Source organism: Rhincodon typus, chromosome 2 (assembly GCF_021869965.1).
Source record: "Rhincodon typus isolate 14 chromosome 2, sRhiTyp1.1, whole genome shotgun sequence".
Taxonomy (NCBI): Eukaryota; Metazoa; Chordata; class Chondrichthyes; order Orectolobiformes; family Rhincodontidae; genus Rhincodon; species Rhincodon typus.
The window spans coordinates 24,392,891-24,414,606 of record NC_063333.1 but is presented as its reverse complement, the minus strand read 5'-3'; positions in this window follow the sequence as shown (position 1 = coordinate 24,414,606).

Below are 21,716 nucleotides of genomic sequence, written 5' to 3'. Positions count from 1 at the left end.
CATGCAGGAGATGAGTCCTGAATGATTATCCTAAATGCATGACAAAATAAAGCATCAAAGTGCAGTATTTCTTCAGTGGGTTAAAGGTTGATGTAAATAACTGCACCATTCATTGTGTTAGCTGTGTAATAGAATTTACTCTCCAGCTGTGCCTGGATTAATTTATTGACTGCTGAAAAAACATACGGTATCATGGAGCTAGCAATCTGTACCAACTAGAAGATAATAGACTATCTTCAGAAAGAAGCCTTCCATTTCTTGCACAGCAGTCGTTGATAAATGGGTTTAATGCTGGTGTTTGCTATTTTGGTTCCTCTCATTTTTTTTTTCCCCAGCATATGACAGATCAAAGTAATAGTCCCCACTGGGTTGATTATCTAAATACAGCTCTACCCTTCACTGCTGGCTCATGATCATCGAACATCCATCAGCTATTTGACAGGGGCTGCCGTGGGGGCTACCACTGATCCCGCAAACTGTGCTTAACAGTGGGAGAAGGTAACACAAATAAATAAAAGAAAACAAAAAGTAAAACAATGTTTAAGAAGTTATAATCCATCATTCAAATGTATGCTGAGCTTCAGAGCTCCATTAACATCAAATGGACGGAATCAAATGTTTGATACTTTGTGAATTGTCTGTTCCATCCCTTAAATCACAGTGATTTTCAAAGATTGAGCCATGGTCCTCTAAATTGTTACTTTTTGTATCTATTCTGAAGATTCCCAACTCACCCACCCAAGCCCACTGCTTCTTCCCAGCATGACCGTTCCTAATCATCTCATTGCATGTTTCACCCCTTCTCCCCAAAGTACAGTCAAAATCTGCCCTGGTAAACTGGTCATTTCTATGCTCATTAGGACAAAAGCAATGAAAGCTGAGCTTATCAGTTTCTGACTAAAGAAAAATGATATAGAACATTCACTTCCTTGCTGAGTAATAACTAAATTTGAGAGCCAATAACAAATTCCCGCTGAAGATTTCAGTCTTCAAGATCACTGAACAACAAAAAAAGCAGAGAAAAATTGATATAACTCTTCCTGTGACTATCTGAACTGGCATCGGAGTAGGGAGGAATGTGGAGTAATCAGATAAGCCATGACATTATTGAATAATGATAAAAACTCAAGGGACCTAGTTTCTTGTTCCTAATTTGTATTTTTACATGTTTGTCTAAGTGTTCTGTTTGCTGAAGAGAGGAATTCTCTGGACATTTATTTTTCTCTTATAGATCCTGGGTTTTTCAGTTTATTTGCCTCTCCAAGGAGATTACAAGGGCATAGACAGAAGTGCGATTCTCAGTGTAGGCCAAATGATTGGATCATTATGTCTTCTTCTTTCTTATTCAGAGTTTTCGAAGCAACAATTCAAACTTCAATCAAATGCTTTGCAGGTTTGTCACTTCATCCTGATATGATGATCCTTTATCCATTTGGTGAGGTATCAGTTGGACTTTGTTGCTCTTGTTTGAGAAGTCTTACTGCTGGCAGCTGTCACACAACATCATCATCCTCATTGGAGTTTTCTTCCTCATTCTCTTTGTGCGTAATTGATGTGCCGTTCATTGGTGCGAGCTGGTTTCCATTCCTTTTCAATGTAACACCACAAGCAGTAATATATTTGTAAGACCTGGGCTGGTTGAATATCCTCAATCACTTTGCTGGTATCAAGTATTTGGTGTCACTTTTTTTTATGAATGGCGACTGTTGCTAACATGAATGCGCATTTTGCCTCCAGCAAGGTATTTATAGCTGAGGCAACAGTGTTTATGTTTCCATTATAACATTGTTCCACAATAAGAACCAGACAAGAGTAACATGGCGTTGAACACAGGAAAGCAGAAATAGGAATGGCTGATCAAATACTGTAAAGCCTTTTGCTCAACCTATTTCCATGACTCTGTAAACAATTAATAATCAGAAATCTATCATTCCCGATTTTAAACACATTCAAAGACTGAGCTGCCACAGTCCTCAGGTGTGGAGAATTCCAAAAATTCACATAACGCTGATAATGAACATTTGATGCACTCCCTCTATGGCAATATCATAATTTTTTTCTGGAGTAAGGATACCAAAAGGTTCAACAGATGTTTATGAAACATCACTGATATGTATAAATATTAGAGTCACAGGCACTTCAGATTCTGGGCCATGTGTATGAAGGGTTTGGTTATTAACTTGTCAGTCTTTCTGGAGCCATGCTTTTTTAAAAAAACTGTGTGAGGGAGATGGCCCCTGAAGTAATAGTGCAAATTTGTTTATATTGTGACAACTTTGTGATTGGACAGAGTAAACATTGAATAGCTTACCTTGCTTATGGTTTAGAAGAATCAGAAATTGACCTTTTTTTTGATGAGCAGATGGACTCATAGACTCAAAAATTTTTGGTTTCAATTCACAGAACCCCTGGTCGATGTTAGATGTAAGAGTGGTTTCTGCTGGAGAAAAGAATTGTTCAGAACAATTAAGAAACATTACCTCAGAGTAAGGGGTTCAGCTTGAACCAGATGCGTTTGATTAGATCCCTAAAGAGGTTATTTGAAGCTGTGAATATCTAAGCTGAATTGTGTAAATATTCAAGGAGAAAGCTACCAAATCAGGAATTAAAAGAAATAGATAAGCCAAACCCATGGGTGATAAGAAGAAACATAGAAACATAGAAACCATTCAGCTCTTAGAACCTACTCTGCCATTCGACATGATCATGGCTGATCATCCAACTCAGCACTCTGTACTCACTTTCTCTGTTTATCCTTTGATGCTTTTAACCCTAAGAACCATATCTAAATCCTTCTTAAAAACATTCAATGTTTTGACTTAAGCTGCTTTCTGTGGTGAAGAATTCCACAGGCTCATCACTCTCTGGGTGAAGAGATTTCTCCTCATCTATTGTTTACCCCACATATTTAAACTGTGACCCTTGGCTTTGGACTCCCAGGTCATTATTTCCTGTGTTTATCCTGCCTAGTTCTGTTAGAACTTTATAGTTTAGTAGTAATAAGTGACTCGATAGTTGGGGCACAGACAGGCGTTTCTGCGGCCATGAACGAGACTCTAGGATGGTATGCTGCCTCCCTCTTCCTTCTTCCTACCTATGTCATTCGTGCCAATGTGGACAATGGCTTCTGTCTATCTTCCCTCCTTTTTCAGGACGTCCTCTGAGAATCTTCCCTCCTTTTTCAGGACGTCCACATTGGCACAAATGACATAGATAGGAAGAAGGAAGAGGTCCTGCAAGGACAACTCAGGGAGTTAGAAGTTAAAAGCAGGACTAACAGAGTAGTAATCTCAGGATGACTACCCATGCCACGGGCTAGTGAGGCGAGGAACAGAGAGACAGTCTAGTTGAACATGTGGCTATATAGCTGGTGTGAGAGGGAGGGCTTTAAATGTATGGATCATTGGGATGCCTTCTGGGGAAGGTGGGACCTATGCAAGAAGGATGGGTTGCGTCCGAACTGGAGCGGCACCAATATCCTGGGCGGGAGGTTTGCTAGAGCTCTTCAGGAGGGTTTAAACTAGTGTGGTAGGGGAGTGGGAAGTGGAACAACAGGCCAGTAAGTGTAGGGACTGGGCACAGAGTAAGAGCAGGAAGAAGGAAGTTGTGGGGCTCAGAGGGACCGGAGGACTGGAGTGTATTTACTTCAAAACAAGAAGAATAACAGGTTAAGACAGATGAACAAAAAACATGGATTACTGCATGGAATGATGATGTTATTGCCATTACAGAGACATGGTTACAGGAGGGACAGGACTGGCAGCTTAACATTCCAGGATATCACTGTTTTAGACTGGACAGAAAGGGAAACAAAAGGGGTGGGGGAGTTGCATGTTATTTTGTAAACTATGTTAGTTCTGCATGTTGTGGGAATGGGGTCTTTAGTTTACAAAATACCATGCAACGACTGCCACAAACATTACATTGGGCAAACAGGAAGGAAACTAGCCATCAGAATATGCGAACATCAGCTGGCAGCAAAATGACATGACGAATTTTCGTGAATAACAGTACACTCGAGCAATGAAGGCCATCAGTTTAACTGGGACAATGTGACTATAGTAGCACAAGCCAAACATAGACATGCACTGAATTTCTAGAGGCATGGTTCTCAACCCATAATGCAGTCAAAAAACATGTAGAATTGGACCCCATATACAAACTCATACAGAAAGAAAATGGAAATGACATTACTCACCATAATGGACTGGATGGTATAAATTCCAAGGGGAGAAGGACAGCATCACTTCATCAGAGGCCTCACTGATGATGTTACCTAACATGGTGATGAAACATCTGAATGAAAACAAGCCAGCTTGGCAAGCAAGTCAACAAAGTCAACCACATTGCTGTGGGTGTGGAGTCACATGTGGGCCAGACCAGGTAAGGATGACAGTTTCCTTCCCCCAAGGACATGAGTGAATTTGATGGGTTTTTCTGACAATTGACAATGGTCATCACTTGGTTCTTAATTCCAGATAATTATTGAACTCAAATTCCACCATCTGCTATGGTGGGATTTGAACCTGGGTCCTCAGAACGTTATTTGGGTCTCTGGATTATCAGTCCACCGATAATACCACTCTGGCGATCCATCTCCTCTCCTTACCTAGTCACCTCATATAGGTGTGTGTGTGTCCGTCCGTCCGTCCCTCTCTCCCTCCCTCACACACGCATACATATAAATCTATTGGGCGGATTTGCATTGCAGATTTGTATTTGCAGGTATATCCTATTTGGTTCAGGTAACACAATTTGTAGACACAGTCAGTCAATGGGGCATTTTATAAATTCCTGCTTTGGAAGTAAAATCAGTCTGATTCCAGGTTAAAGCACAGACAGATTCTAAACAAGGCCTCACACCTAAAATGCATTGTCTGGCCGGAGATGTCACCTCTTGTATACACTGATAAAACCTTTAGTTATTTCAGGACAGTGACTTGAAAGAAATTCTGGGATTCTGAATTTTAATCAATTGAAACCTGCATCTGCTTTTTAACTGATTAAAGATTTAACAGGAGGGAGTCAACCAGCCATTTTAGGTTTATTCAACACATTCACATCAGTTGTATGATCCTTTACTCTTTCACTTATAAACAAATACCTCCTCTCTCACTACACCTGAGGACGGAGGAACACTCTGAAAGCTAGTGCTTTCAAATAAACCTGTTGGACTATAACCTGCTTTTGGGAATCGTTCTGTTAAGAGAAGGGTACCCTGTCTGGTATTTGAGTACAGTAAAGTGATGGCATTGGGAAATATGGGATTGCACTTTTACCATCTGTTTTGAAATCTTTTGAATTGTGTTACATGAATATAGCTTGGTTTATTCTATTTTATCTTCATTGCTTTTGCATAATAAACTGCTCTTTTCATGTTAAAACAAAATCTGCAGAATTGTGTGCTTTTGTTTTGGTGAAACAAATAAAATAAAAGCAAAATAAAATATGATCAATGAAGCCAGACTTCCGTCTGGAATCTGATTTGCCCAATAATAACACCAGTTAGAAACATAATATTAACATGTATCCGTCAGTATATCTTGCATCAAGTGACATGGTAACATAGAGTCTGAGACTTTTAAACCCTAAGATCACTTACTTTAATAAAGTGATGATATCATGAGCATGTTCCTTAATGTTATACTGACATACAAACTACAAATCATCCCACCAGGGAACAAAGAACAACTTTAAACAACGTGTTTTGATAAACTATATTTTTTCTCCTGTTATTTGCTTCCTGATATACCTTGTATTCTACTACATTCATCACTATAAATAGAAACTACACATATAATGAAAAACTGGTCATAAACAACTTAAACGAAGGATGGCTTCTTAACTTTAATTAATACAAGAAAAATTGTAAAATAAAAGATGACTTCAATGACATCTTGATCAGGGAGCTGACATAAAGCAGATTCAAAGTAATTATGTAATGCAACCAGCAATAGTTATAGGTTATGAATCATAATTTCAGGTAAAGTTACAGTAAATTGATTCTTGTAGGAGCTGGCATGTTAGATACCTTTCAAAAGTAGTGAGCAATGGATTCCTATTCAAATTACTTTCCTGGAATGAATGCAGATATAAATGATTTTCAATCATATTCCTACATGAGATTTCTATATTCAAAGAGCCACAGGTTCTGACAAAACTGCTACATATTGGAATTAGTGAATTTATTGATGCATCGTCCTAAGGTAAGGGTTTCCACTGATTATTGTGGATCAGCGAGCTGCTGTTGCCGCTGTTAAGTAGTGTTGCTGGCCTCGTAATGGCCAGAAGGTCTTGGCTGTTGGGACATCCACCCCAGGGTCCGTGATTATGGGGAAGGCCCACAGTTGGTATGTCAACTGTCTGAATGGAACGAGATTCTATGATCCTTGCCAGTAAAATGTGTCGCAACGTTATTTTATCTTTCCAGCTGGAGACTGAGATTCCCTGACATCCATAAAATTCTGCCCACTAAATAAAGCAGTAAGTTTCCTTTGGATTGGTTTTAATTTCATTATCCTCTGTGACTTTGAGCATGGTGAACAATGCCTCCTCATTCCTCTTGACGTGTCTACAGGCCTAAACATGGTTGACTACACTATCTCCTCCGAAACCACTTTTCCATTGTCCAGGTTGGTAAGGCTGATTTTTCAAAGAAGACATGGTTGGGGATTATTATATATGGGTTTGGAAAGGTCTGAAAAGATTAATTCATGATTTACTTCAGCAGGTAATGCCCACTGGGATAATGTCAGATTAAAGAAGGAATTTGTCAGAGGCAGGTCTGGGATGAGTGTTTTTTTTTCATTCATTCGGGGGATGAGGGCACCATTGGCAAGGCCAGCATTTATTGCCCATCCATACTTGTCCAGAAGGTAGCTAGGAGTCAACCACATTGCTGTGGGCCTGGAGTCACATGTAGGTCAGACCAGGTAAGGACGGCAGTCTCCTTCCCTAAAGGACATTAGTGAACCAGATGGGCTTTTCCTGAAAATCGGCAATGGTTTCACGGTCATCATTAGACTCTTAATTCCAGATTATTATTGAGCTCAACTCCACCAGAACATTACCTGGGTCTCTGGATTAATAGTCCAGCGATAATACCACAAGGCCATTGTCTGTCCCTTTTAACACCTCACAGTGTCTGCAATGATATAGATCATATTCATATACAATAAATTGTTGTAGCAAGCAAGTTCCTATTGTTTACGAAAAAAACAGTCTTCATGTTTGACCAGAAATATGGACGTTCTAAACCAAACCTGAAGGAACTCATAAACACAACATGGATTCAAAGTTATCAGGCCCATAATTTGGCACTGCTAGCTGTCCCGTAGCTGTGGTGCTATGATTCCAATTCTGAGGCATTTTCGGCCAGGCTGGGTTGAGTTGTTACTAAAACCAGAAAATCAAAGAACTGTGGATACTGAAAATTAGAAAAAGAAACAAAAATTGATGGAAAAACTCAGTGGGTCTGGCAGCATCTGTGAAAAGAAAGCAGAGTTAACATTTTGGACCCAGTGACCTTTCTTCAGAATGTCTCTGATTGGATGCCAAGTACGCTCCATGGCTTTTAATTGGCCATCCTCTCAGAAGTAACATAGAAACAAAGGAGCAGGAGTAGGCCACTTGACACTTCAAGTTTGTTCTGCCATTCAATATGATTATGGCTGATCTTTTTTTGAATAATTCCTGGGATGTGGGTGTCGCTGGCTAGGCCGGAATTTATTACCATCACTAATTGCCCAGAAGGTAGTTGAGACTCAACTACATTGCTGCAGGTCTGAAATCACGTATCGGTCATACCAAGTAAGGATGGCAGTTTCCTTCCCTCAAGGGCTTTCCCAACATTGGTTTCATGGCCATCTTTAGACTCTTAATTCCAGATTTTTAGTTGAATCCAAATTACACCAACTGCCATGGCAGGATTTGAACTAGAAATAATACCACTGGGCCACTGCCTCCTCCCATCATTCAACTCAATATCCTGATTCTGCTTTGCTGAACTGAAGCTGAAAACTTTGGATAAGACTCTAAACTACCTGCTTTCTCAAATGTATGTTACCCATTCCATAGTATTAATTCAAAGCAATATAAGAACATCATGGTGAACGGCCAATACTTATCACTCAGCAGACACTATTACAAACAGATTATCTGGTCATTATTATGTTGTGGTTTGAGGGAGCTTGCTGTGAACAAAATTGTTTCCATGTTTCTTGGAAAGTTGCAAATGGAACCTAGGCATTTATTGCAAAAGGACTGGATTATAAAAGCAAAGAAGTGTTGTTACAATTATATAAGGTGCTAGTGAGATCACACCTGGAGTATTGTGTTTAATTTTGGTCTCTTTACTTGAGGAAAGGACGTGGTGACACAGGCGGCAGTTCAGACGAAGTTCACCAGGTTGATTGCAGGGATGAAAGGGCTGTCGTATGAGAAGCTGTTAATTGCTTGGGCTTGTACTCACTGGAGTTCAGAAGAATGAGAGGGGAATCTGATTGATTTATATAACATGTTAAAGGGAATTGATAAGATGGACTTTGAACATTTGCTCCCCATTGTGGGACAATCTAGAATAAGAGGCCGTAGATATGCAGTGAGAGGATATAGATTCAAAACAGAGTTGAGGAGAAACTGAGCATTGCCAGGTCGAACTTTCTCTCAGAGGGTTGTGAATCTGTGGAACTCACTGCCCCACAGTGCAGTGGAGGCAGAGTCAATCAAAAGTTTCAAGAAAGAAATAGATATGTTTCTGATGAAAAGCAGAATAAAAGCCTGTAGGGAGCAGGCAGGAAAGTGGAGTTGAGACCAGGATAAGATCAGCCATGATCATGTTAAATGGAAGAGTAGGCTCAAAAGGCTGGATTGCCTTCTCACACTCCTAATTCCTATATTTCCAAATAATAACACACTCTTTATATAAGCCAATGACATCCAGTTTTAACACACTGCCACATGTTTCAAACCTTCCACTACCTCTATGCTGACATCTCACTTGGCAGCAATTTCAGATTGACCTTCAATTCCTTCCAATTAAATTACAGGTGAACCAAAGCTAGTATCATTGGCTGTACTGAAAATTGGGTCCCTTGAAAACGTAACTTTTCTCATTGTTTTCTGTCTAGCATAAGACTTCATGTAATAGCTGCCACAGCAGTTACTTCCCTTCCCCAAACATAAACAATTTCCTAATCAAGGACAAAATGCAAATTCAAGATACTAGCCCAGATCTTCTGATGACCAGGCAGTCTTTTCTGAAGTCTAGATAGGCATTAGGCATGATGACCCTGAAGAATGATTGGAAACTGCAGCTTCTGTTCTGATTCCAAATGCATCAATTGGAGAATTCAGAGGGTACTGCTGAAGTTAAGTCAGCAGTTACATAGGAAAAGTATCTAGTATGCTTCCTACATAACTGTTCAACTGATCTTCAACTTACCTCACACAACTCCAAAAGTACCTCCTCAGAGACTCTTACCATTATCACCCTTTCCAAGGCTCTGACCTGACTGCCCCCTCACCCATGGATTTGTAACATTTACCACCGTACCCCGATATCCTGAAATCTATGCCCAGGACTTAACAAAGATCCTGGATCCTGATGCCCCCTTGCTCTGAATACAAGACTCTCTTCCCCTATTCCAGAACTGACCCCACCACTGAACAGACTACACCTCTCTGCTTCAGACCGAACCAACATTCCCCCACTCCAGGGCCAACATCACCCTCTCCCCGCTCCAGCCCAAACTTCAACCTCCCCACATTCTCTACCCCACCCTCCTTCTTTCCTTTCTGTGTGCCCAATGTCTCTGCCTCACTACTGGACCCAACATACCTCCCTTGATCTGGACCTGGTACACTTCAGATCCGACATTCTCCTACTATCTCCAAGATTCACACTCACACTGCCCCTGGCAGACTCATTACATATTGCTCACCCAGGCTGACCTTAAACACTTTATCACTTATCTGGCCACGATGTGCCTTGCCAGACTACTTAGTTGGCATCCTACCCATTTGGCACCCTACCATTTACCCACCGAATCCCTCTGAGCACCTTACCCTTCCAGCATGATAGCAACCCACTTACCTTACATACTTGCCTTTTGACAGCCCCTGTTGAAGAAGCTATTAGTAATTCTGGACATTAACATTTCGGAATACCACAGCTGACTGCTGTGAGAAAGGGGAACTAGTTTGCCTTCCCCCAATAGTTCTGAACAATGAGGCAACTGTCATCATGGAATAACAAGGTGTAGAACTGGATGAACACGACAGGCCAGGCAGCTTCAGAGAAGCAGGAAAGCTGACATTTCAGGTCTGGATCCTTCTTCAGAAAACCCTCCTAAAGACCCTTCTGAAGAAGAGTCCAGACCCAAAATGTCAGCTTTCCTGCTCCTCTGATGCTGCTTGGCCTGCTGTGTTCATCCAGCTCCACACCTTGTTATCTCAGATTCTCCAGCTTCAGCAGTTCCTACTATCTCTGAGTGAGTTATCACCATGGAAGTTTGGCTCTGCATTTCCTCAGGAATCCTGATTGCAATCTCCTGTTAGAAATACAGAGCTCTTTCCTGACATGAAAAAGAAGGGGCTGGCAGTCTGTGAAAGATTGACATGTTAATTGGCAAGGGTAAAGACAGGGCATTTACACAATGTAGTGTGACAGGCCTTGATATAAGGTACATTCACAAGGGTTCAGGGTCAGAGGACAGTCCTTGCCTAGCTGTCCTTGACTTGTGGAAGTACTAACCTGGCAGATATCTTCTTCAGATGAACAATGGACCAGAGAGAAGGATGAGGACCCAGAGTTTACGAACACTTCAGCCAATTAGCTGATTTTAGTGAGCCATTTTCCGTTGTCCCAGGTCATACACCATTTTTTGTTAATGTATCATGTTTAAACTGCTGCTTCTTATCAAATTTAATAAACTATCTGAAAATTCCTTATAAATGGTCAACTGCCTATGTTAGGTAACTGTTGTCTTGAACCCCCATGATCTAACAGGCCCTGATGCAAACTTCTTTCTCTGGACCCCAGTGCCCACCCTTCTCTTGGTCCATGTGTCAAGGAGAATCAGGTTATCTAGAGCTTTGGTATTTCAATTGAATGTCTGTTTCTGTGTTATATGTCTCTATGTGATAAAATTATCAATTTCCACCTCAGTAAAATCGTCTATCTCCATGTCCTGAGCCTTAAGGTCACATTTAGATGGGGAGATGCATAGGAAACATGCCTTGCTCTTGCTCATACAGAAGCTGACATGCAGTCCACTTATCTAAAGCTTTAGAGGTCTTTTGCTTAAATAATTTTTGGTTAGATGGTAAGGTCTCTGCTGGATGCCATGAGAGAAGTGTCAATAAAAGAGATGCAGTTTGCCAGTTGGACACTAATAATCTCAGACTTGAGTAATGTGCTGGAAGGAAAATGTCTTAATTAGTCCCCAGGTTATAGTGACATATATCAGGGGAGATCTTGGAAGATGTTGTACCGCGTAACGTTTCTCTGAGACAGCAACCTATTGCAGTGGGATAGCTAGCCCAGCTCTGATTCTTGAAAACCATGTGTAATTCAGCGACCTTCTTTGATTCAAGGGTAAATTTGTCAGGTTGATCAAGAGATTGTTGGAGCCCAAAGTAAATGATGCACATAGTCTTGTCAGGGCTCATGAATACATTATTAACGACTGAAATTAAATTTTAAGCCTCAGGCATTTAGGAAATTGAGGTAATTGTAGTGGGTAAAAATTATGCAGAGAAAGCAACATCAGAATCAAAAATATAAGATGAAATAGTGGTTTCCAAAATGACATTCAGCACAATTCTCTTTCTAATTGTTAAGTGAAGCATCTTATGTGTCCGCATCGTGTACAAATTGCGCCAATTTCAAGTTGGCTATTTTATAAACTACAATTGTAGGGTAATGACTGAATTAGACTTTTCTACTTTTAGATTCTAATCACAGGTGTGACTTTTACATCAGCATAATTGAATTATATGTGAAATAATAATCTTTGCATTGTACAGGAGAGAGCACAAAATTCTTCCTGCAAGTTTTATAACATGTCAAAACTCAGGGCAATCCATGCCATATTGATTGTTGCTTAAATATTCTTACCTTCCTGTTTGTTGTCACCAAAAACTCCACAGTTTCAAACATATGTTACTAAGATCTAAAACATCCACAGTTCTTTGTTTTCTTATAGTTTATTCGTGTTTGGATTGTTGAGCCAGATTTGAACTGGCAGAATACAACAGTGAATCAGAAACAGAAACTCCTCTGCATTCTTCAATGGAGCTATAATAAGACTGCTTCTTTGTATAGTGTCAGCATGACTCAGTTAGCAATAACTTGCCCCGAGCCAAGGTTATAGATTCAAATTCCTCCTTGTATATAATCAATGCTGGTACTTTGATACTAATGTGCAAGATTGAACTGTATTTTTGGGAGCGCTGCCTTTTAAATGAGGTAATGACCTAAGTATCTGTCTGGACATGCACATTGATGAGAAAGACCCCATCACATCTTTAAAGAAAGACCAATGAGTCCTGGTCATAATTCTTCTTTTAATCCTTTCTTCTCCAAACTTTAGGGATTTATAGTTGGTGTCATCTTTTAAGCATTATTTATTGCGACCGCTCCTGTTTCACAGATGACAGAAAACCAAAAAGGTTGATTGATTGCACAGGCTACAGAGCTTTTTCTTGAAATTAAAATATACTAATGCCTTTGTTATGGACCAGACCAGAGCCCTTAAAATATTTTAAGAAGGTAGCCCTGACCCTAACTTTTTCCTATTTTAAAAGTAAATGTGGAAGTATTGTGTTCCAGATGCAATGCGACTGGTCAGGCTACATAATGTTAAGCAGAGCACAATTTATTTAAACACTGTAGTTAAAATACAAACCACAGAAAGAAGAACTTAGAATAACTTAACACCATTGGAAAACTTAATTGAATAATAGATACAGTAACTGTTACCAATTAACTGTTCCAATATAGTAACATCCCATGAATACCCCCTTAGAAAAAAAATAGGAAAGTTCAGAAAAATAGATTTGTTTCACAGCTAGCCCAGAAGCAGAGGGAGAAATCCCAGCTTCTAGCTATAATCGAGAGAGGGAAAAGATAGACTCTACCTCTTCAGCCCACAATAGCAACTGCTTAAAGGTAAACCTAAAAACTAAAACAAAATTAGAAAGTCTGGCCTGTGAGAGCTGGCCACATCCAGCCAGGCTGCCTCCATGGTTCCAACTTTAAAACAAAAACCCAAGGCCTCACAAGCTGTTTACTTCCTTACAGACAGCTTTTTACCTTTCGTTCAATCTCTGAAAAAATAAAAGGCCAAAATAACCTCTTAGAGCCACAGCATTGTCACCCCCGAACATAGAAGAAGCACAAACAGCTCATGAGATAGTTGACTGTTAGTCTTCGAATGTACAACCTGACAGAGGACTGAAGTGGGGGGAAAGGTTTGATTAGCAGCAAAAGGTGAGGCCATGAACAGATGACACAAAATGAGTGATTAAAGGTCAGAAAGGTACTTTTAACAACTACTCGGTTAAATGATTTATTTATTGCACATACTCAGCATGTCTGGCTGCATTTATTGGGAAAAATGCAGAGTTAACTTTCAAGTTTGGTGACTCTTATCGGAACAGTTCTGCTTTCTTCCCACAGATGTTGCCAGAGTTGTTGAGTTTCTCCAGCAATTTCTGTTTCTGTTTCGGATCTCCTGCATCCTCAGTTCTTTGCATCATTTATTGCGCATGCTGGCAGAAGTAGTTATCATATCACAAAGCGAAGTGCAAACACCCAAAATGGAATAAAATCCTGATTACAGGTAGCTGTAATGGTTATTATAAAACATCTTGTCCCGTGCTTTCAATAGGAGTCACTGTCTTTTTATTTACTACTCAGATTTTCAGCGCAGATCAGGCCATTGTATAAATGAGTTGTCGTAGTTGTTAAAACATTTTGAGATAATGACAATCTAACAGAGCCCTGGCTCTGTATGTAATTGATGCGGCTCATCATCCTTTTAAAAGTTAAGGCAATTTCAGGAGAAGTGCAGGCAGAAATCACTTTATATTATTCAAAATGAGTAAATAATTTACTATAATGACAGTTGATTGCTACCTGCCAAACATCTGAAAGCTTCAATGTGATAAAAAAAACTGAAGTTTTGCAATGGGGCAGTAAGTGTAAAACAATTTGTCTAATCCTTGAATGGTGTTAAGAAAATTACTTCTGTTATGATTGCACCAATGTTATAAACTGAAGGGCACAATAAATGGTTGAGTTGCTTCCAGTCAGGAAAATTTAGTCCCTTTGAGGTCAAGGTAGTTGCCTGAATTATTTAAAATTGAATATGAAATTGATTCTTTGTGTTTCTAAAGAACCAACATCAGTATGAAGGCAAGAGTGTGTGGACAGAGGATGAACTTCCTCAGCCACTCCACCAGACTACTGCTCTGACTCCAATCTGAATTTAAATCTTACTTATCCACCCTCTTCCAAGGCCGGTAGTATAGAGGGTCCAGTTCATGGCCATGGACATACTATGCATGCAATTCTAAATTCCCTCCCTCTCAAAGTAGGAGAGGCTGACCAAAAAAACCTGATTTGATTTATAATAAAAAGTCATTGTAGAAAAATACCCAGTAAATTTTAGAACTAAAACTTCTCCAATGGCTTTCTTAACAGTCTTTGTGATTTAGGTTACTTGTTTGGCTTTTCATGGAATGTGACTTACCTCTGAGCCAAAACAACACCATCTTCTTCATGTTCATTTCGGGATCCATGGCATTGGAATCAAAAATTGTTACCACACAGAAAGAGATCATTTGAACCATTGTATCTCTGCTGGCTTTTGGAGTCATAGAGTTGTACAGCATTGAAACAGATCCTTCCTGTCCAACTCGTCCATGCTGACCAAATATCCTAAATCATTCTTGTCCCATTTGCCAGTATTTGGCCCATATCCCTTTATAAACCTTTCCTATTCACATGCCCATCCAGATATCTTTTAAATGTTGTAATGTACCAAACTCCCCCACTTCCTCTGGCAGCTCATCCATATATGCACCACGCTTTGCACGAAAATGTTGCCCCTTAGGTTCCTTTTAAATCTTTCCCCTCTCACATTAAACCTATGCCCTTCAGTTTTGGACTCCACTACTCTGGGAAAAAGACCTTAGCTATTCACCTTTATCATGTCCCTCATGATTTTATAAACCTCTATAAGGTAAACTTTCAGCCTCCAACGCTCCAGGGAAAATATCCCCAGCCTATCCAGCCTTTCCCTATAACTCAAACCCTCTAACCCTGGCATCTTTATAAATCTTTTCTGAACCCTTTCAAGTTTCACAACATCTTTGCTGCAGCGGGGTGACCAGAATTGAACAAGAGTCATTTAGATAGTCCCACCCACCTGATCTTTCCATGCAGCTTTGGTGATTTATTTTCTCTTTGGGGACATTTCTAATTCTCTTTGTAGCATATGATTGAATCTGCCACCACCCTGCACACTCAGGAAAATATAACCACTTGCTGCATAAAGAATTCTTCTCCATGTCACCATTGCTTCATTTGTCAACCTCTTTAAATTTGTGTCCTCAGGTTCTCAAAACTTCTGCCAAATGGGAAAAGCTCTTTCTATTAAAGTCTGTCTCAATATATCAGGATGTTGAACACGCCTATCGAATCTCCTCCCGATCTGCTTTTAATGAAGGAGGGCAACCTCAACTTCTCCAATCCAGCCACATGTATAAAGCCCCAGGGAATGGTTCCTGAAACTTTCTTAAAAACTATTTTTCTATCCTCTCTAAAGCTTTTACATCATTCCAAAAGTGCAAAGCCCAGTATTGCCCAGTTTATGCTAACTGACTACTTGAGATTTTATACAGCACAATCCGAACTTCCTTGCTTTTGTAGTCTATAATTTTAAAAGCCCAGGATCCCATATGCTTTTCTTGAACATTTTCTCAACTTTACCAACACATAGACGTACCGTTAGCTCTTTTTGGCTCACATCTGCTTTACAATTAGGCTTAATATTCTATATTGTTATGTAAATTTTCCTTCACTGCTGGATGTAGTTATAGCTGTGAATTATGGTATCCCTTACCTCCCTCTGGGTGCCATCTTTCCAAATGCATGAGATCAAATTTTACATGTACACTTGACATTTTGCCATACCTTTCCTCCTCTTAACTTGCCCATTGCCTCTAGATCATCAGACTGTTTGTCCAATATCAAATCTGAATGTGACACAAGTTCCTTCAATTGAACACAACGAAGGCTGACCATTCTCCAGGCTCCATCACAGACTCCATCACCTCATGTCTGGTCAATTTCCCTCCTCTGTGCATGTTTCAGGTTGAAGTTGACTGTTCTCAACTTTGGTGATCTACTTGATTCTGAGATCCATTTGTCATCTGATGCCTTTCTGTACCAAAATGACGACTGGCTTCAATTTCTGAACGATCATCAGCCATTGGTCCTGCCTCAGGTAACTGCAACTCATATGTTAATTGAAGTTTTGTCACCTCCAGACTCAATTATATTTTTTAAACAGGCTTCATCTCCTACACTCTATGTTAGCTTCACCTCATCTAATAGTCTACAGCTTGTATACTATTGTACCATGTTCTATCCAGTCCTCACCAATTATGCTCACTGGCCTTAATTAGCTCCCAGCAAACTCAACATATTGAAATTAAGATACTCACCCAAAAGCAAAGCACTGTGGATGCTTGAAATTGGAAACAAAAGTATAGCATCCTGGAAATACTCAATAGTACAGTTAGGATCTTTCGTGTGAGACACAGAACAAATCCAGCCCTCTGGAGTTCTTTTAAAATGCCAGTAGAGCACATTAGGAGAGAAATCTAATATCCTCCCGTGGGATATTATTAACATAAGGAGCGTGGGCAGTCGCTTCCTTTCCTCATCAGCATTTAACCAACAGTGATACAGGAGGCACACCAGTAAACCTTGCCAGTCTCTGAGGGTTCCAGGAAGGAAGCTTTGTTTATAGGGATGGGCAACTAGGGATGGGCAAGAAATGCTGGCCAGCCAGCGATGCCAACATCCCAGAAATGAATTTAAAAAACCCTTAACAGCAAACAGATAAGCTCCCAGTGATAATGATCACACCCCATGGTTACATCACCTAAGTTGGATGATGCAACCACTTCCCTTGCCCCCACCCTTGATTGTCAGCGCTTGCTGGATAAAATATAAATGCACCTCATCTTATGGGCTATCTCAGATCTTATATGAGTGGTGGTGCTGAGGTTTTTGAGCAGTTCGTCCTCTGATTGGGCAGCTAGCCCTGCAAAGACACGCCTCCTTGGATGGTAAATTAGGAGATCAATGCCAGTAAAATGCCAACCAGACTGCTGCCATTTGCTAAAGTCAAGTCAGATCCCACTTTCAGTGCCAACAGCAGGACAACTTCCCTATCACAACATTTTGGCTGATGTTAAGGTCGATGACCTTTCCTCACCATCACTCTGTGCCTCTTCCCTATCCATATTCCGATACTTGTAGCTTTTTATACAAAATTCTCATTCTCCTATTTAAAGCTCTTCTTGGTCATTCACCATTCATGTACCTTATTCAAGCCGTATAACCATTTGAAATCTCTGTGTTTTTCAACTCTAGGCCTTAGCGCATTTTCTCAAGGGAAGGCACAATGGTGTTATCGCATGATTTTTAAACTAGAAACCTGTGTGATAGTCTGTGGATAATACGGTGTAGAACTGGATGAACACAGCAGGCCAAGCAGCATCAGAGGAGCAGGAAAGCTGACGTTTCGGGTTGAGACCCTTCTTCAGAAATGGGGGAGGGGAAGGGGATTCTGAAATAAATAGGAAGAGAGGGGGAGGCGGATAGAAGATGGATAAAGGAGAAGCGGGGAGCGTAGGTGTTCTGCAAAGTGGTGCCCAAGCCTCCGTTTGGTTTCCTCGATGTAGAGGAGGCCACAACAGGAACAGCGGATACATTAGCCTCCGCTGTTCCCGTTGTGGCCTCCTCTACATCGGGGAAACCATGTGGAGGCTTGGGGACCGCTTTGCGGAACACCTACGCTCAGTTCGCAACAAACAACTACACCTCCCAGTCGCGAACCATTTCAACTCCCCCTCCCACTCCTTGGACAACGTGTCCATCCTGGGCCTCCTGCAGTGTCACAATGATGCCACCCAAAAGCTGCAGGAACAGCAACTCATATTCCACTTGGGAACCCTGCAGCCCAAGGGTATCAATGTGGACTTCACAAGCTTCAAAATCTCCCCTCCCCCGACCGCATCCCAAAACCAGCCCAGCTCGTCCCCACCTCCTTAACCATTCCTCCCACCTCAAGCCCCACCTCCCTCTCCTACCCACTAACCTCATCCTGCCTCCTTGACCTGTCCGTCCTCCCTGGACCGACCTATCCCCTCCCTAACTCCCCACCTACGCTCACCTTTACTGGCTCCAACCCCGCCTCTTTGACCTGTCTGTCTCCTCTCCACCTATCTTCTCCTTTATCCATCTTCTATCCGCCTCCCCCTCTCTCCTTATTTATTTCAGAATCCCCTTCCCCTCCCCCCTTTCTGAAGAAGGGTCTCGACCCGAAACGTCAGCCTTCCTGCTCCTCTGATGCTGCTTGGCCTGCTGTGTTCATCCAGCTCTACACCTTGTTATCTCAGTTTCTCCAGCATCGGCAGTTCCTACTATCTCTGATAGTCTGTGGACCTGGGTTTGAATCCCACCACGGCAGATGGTGGATTTGAATTCATTAAAAAAAATCTAGATTTTAACAGTCCAATAATGACCAAGAAAATATTGTCGATTTTCGGAAAAACCCATCATCTTCATTATTGTCCTTCAGAGATGGAAAATGTTGTTGTTACCTGGTTGAACTTGGTGACTCCAGAACCACAGCAATGTGTTTGATTCTTAACTGTTAAAGTTCGGCAATTACTGCTGGTGTGGCCAACAGCACATAGATCAGAATGAACACTATCAAATCACTGCCAAGCCATTGTTGAGCTTCCTTCAGTTGTCTTGGTCCTAAGCTTGAGAATTGCCTCCACTAAATTTTCTGCTTCTCTCTCCACTTTTAAGACCCTCCTTAAAGCTGAGCTTTTTTGCCAACTATATGGTTCCACTTTCTAATAGCTGTTCTTTTACCTCAGTTTAAATTTGCATTTCTGTGAAGGACTTGAAATAACTTTTCTTTATTAAAGACACTATATAAATATAACTTGCTGTTGCAGTTTATCTGTGATTATAGCACTGTTAACAATGAGCGTGATAATGTGCCTCTTTAAACCATGATGACTTGTATTGCAATGATAAAACATTAAATTCTATCAGGTTTTGCTGTCATACTGACTATATTATCGCAGCAAAGCTATTCTGCATTGCACCAATACAGTGCCTCAAATCCATATAATGCTTAATTTCCTACTTTTAATAAGCTCCCAGTGCGGGTTAACTGCAGAATGGGGAGGGCTTTTTTTCCCAAACACTGAAAGATAGTTGAAATTGCCAGTATTTCAGTTCCTGAAAATTGCATCATTTCTGTCATGGCAACTGTAAACAATTCGTGCAGATTACTGGAAAACTCTGAATTTCATTGCACTTGGATAAAATATTTGTTCACTTCTTTGGTTTTTGATTTACTGACTGAACAACACTTGCATGGGCATCAGAGTATGCCATCAACTTAAATTACTTTAGTCTGCATACTTCCCAATGTATCAGAAAGCAGGTTTGTATATTGCCAAAATTTTCCTTTTTTGTGGAATTAGAATGGAAGAATTGTCCTATGCACAGTTCTTCATTTTGCACGACACAATCAATGCTTTAATAATGCAAACTATTTGCATTGTGAGACTGTTGGACGTGGAATAATGTGGTGAGGCCATTTTATTACTTATGTCCCATTTGGAACATTTCTCCAAAAGGTCTGCTACATGTTGTGGTCCCACGTAAGATAAAATATTAAAGTGCAGCAAATGTACTGCATATTGCATTCAGAATGTCAGCTGTGGATGCATTTGAATTGTCCTTTAATTGCTTGACATTTTGGAAATATGGAAAAATAGTCAGTGACGAGGAGAATATCATTACATGGTGTAGTGAATATATCTATCACAATCTTAGAACATGGGGCTGAGGCAGCAGTGCTAACCAGTTTGGAAAACAATTCAACTTTTGTTGGCATTACTACGGACCTAGGAACCTTTCAAATTTCTAAATACAATGTGTATTTTTTGAAAACAGGACATACAACCAAAAAGTGACAACAAATGTAAATTCTGGGCAATGTAATTTAGTAACTGTCTGCAAGGCTCCAACCTGAAAGGAGACCATGGAAAATCATATGTAACGCATGCAAGGTAGCTCCAAACAGAAAGACTTCAAAAGGAGAAATGTCATATTTAGTAACTAATAAACACACTGTTTCATCAACTTGATAAAATTTGGTTAAATTGGCTCTTTGTAAAACATTTTTTTTGGTTTGGAAGAAAGTCGGTGAAAGGGGTCTTTTTTAAATTAACCTTATTGTGACCAACTAACAGGGTGGATGAATGAAGAATGAGTATTCCATCTGGAATTGTAATAAATTGGCAAGCCCAGTGTCATTTTGCACCTTGTGACTTGCAGAGCTCTTAGAACACAGGATAATATCAATCCTGGTTAATCGATCAATATTAGGAGCTGTACCTATTGTTGGAAATTTATAATTGTCCAGCTACAATGGTTTCATATTTACTGGCATTTTTTATCAGTGAGTCAATGTCCTTTTTGTCCACTAGGTCCTTTTGGAACATTTTGACAGATATTGAAACTATAAACAACTCCATTATCTGCTCAGAAAACTCAGCTTCAGAGAAATTGCATTGAATAGATTATTTTGTTATGGTGTACTACTGTTTTTACAAAGGTCCCTTTCCTACTGTGATTTTTGCACCAAAGTTTTACTCAATGCTTCAAAATGTCTCCTCACACATATTTACAGCATCTTGCCTCAGTTTTATTTATCTTTCAAACTAACATCCATCAGAATGGTGTTGTACTCTTTGGGGTTTACATTGGATAAGAACATGAGAAATAGGGGCAGGAGTAGGCCATTTGACCCATCAAGCCTGCGCCACCATTCCATAAGATCATGGCTGATCTTTTCATAAGCTCCACTTACCCACCCACTCTCCATAACCTGTGGTTCATTTACTGTTCAAAAATCTATCTTTCATGCCTTAAAAAAAAATTCAACAAGGTAATCCTAACTTCTTCATTGGGCAGGAAATTCCACAGATTAGCAACCATTTGGAAAAAGAAGTTCCTCCTCCATTCAGTCCTAAGTCTGCTCCCTCTTACTATCAGACTATGCCGCCAAGTTCTAGTTTCATCAACCAGTGGAAACAACATCCCTGCTTCTATGTTATCTATACCCTTCATAATTTTATATGTTTCTATAAGATCCCCCTCATCATTCTTCTAAATTCCAAAGAGTATAGTCCAAGTCTATACAATCACTCCTCATAAGCCAAGCCTCCTAACTCTGGTATCAACCTAATGAATCTCCTCTGCACTGCCAGTCCAACTAAGGAGACCAAAACTTACACAGTACTTCAGGTAACAAGGTGCAGGGCTGGATGAACACAACGGGCCAAGCAGCATCATAGGAGCAGAAAGGCTGACGTTTCGGGCCTAG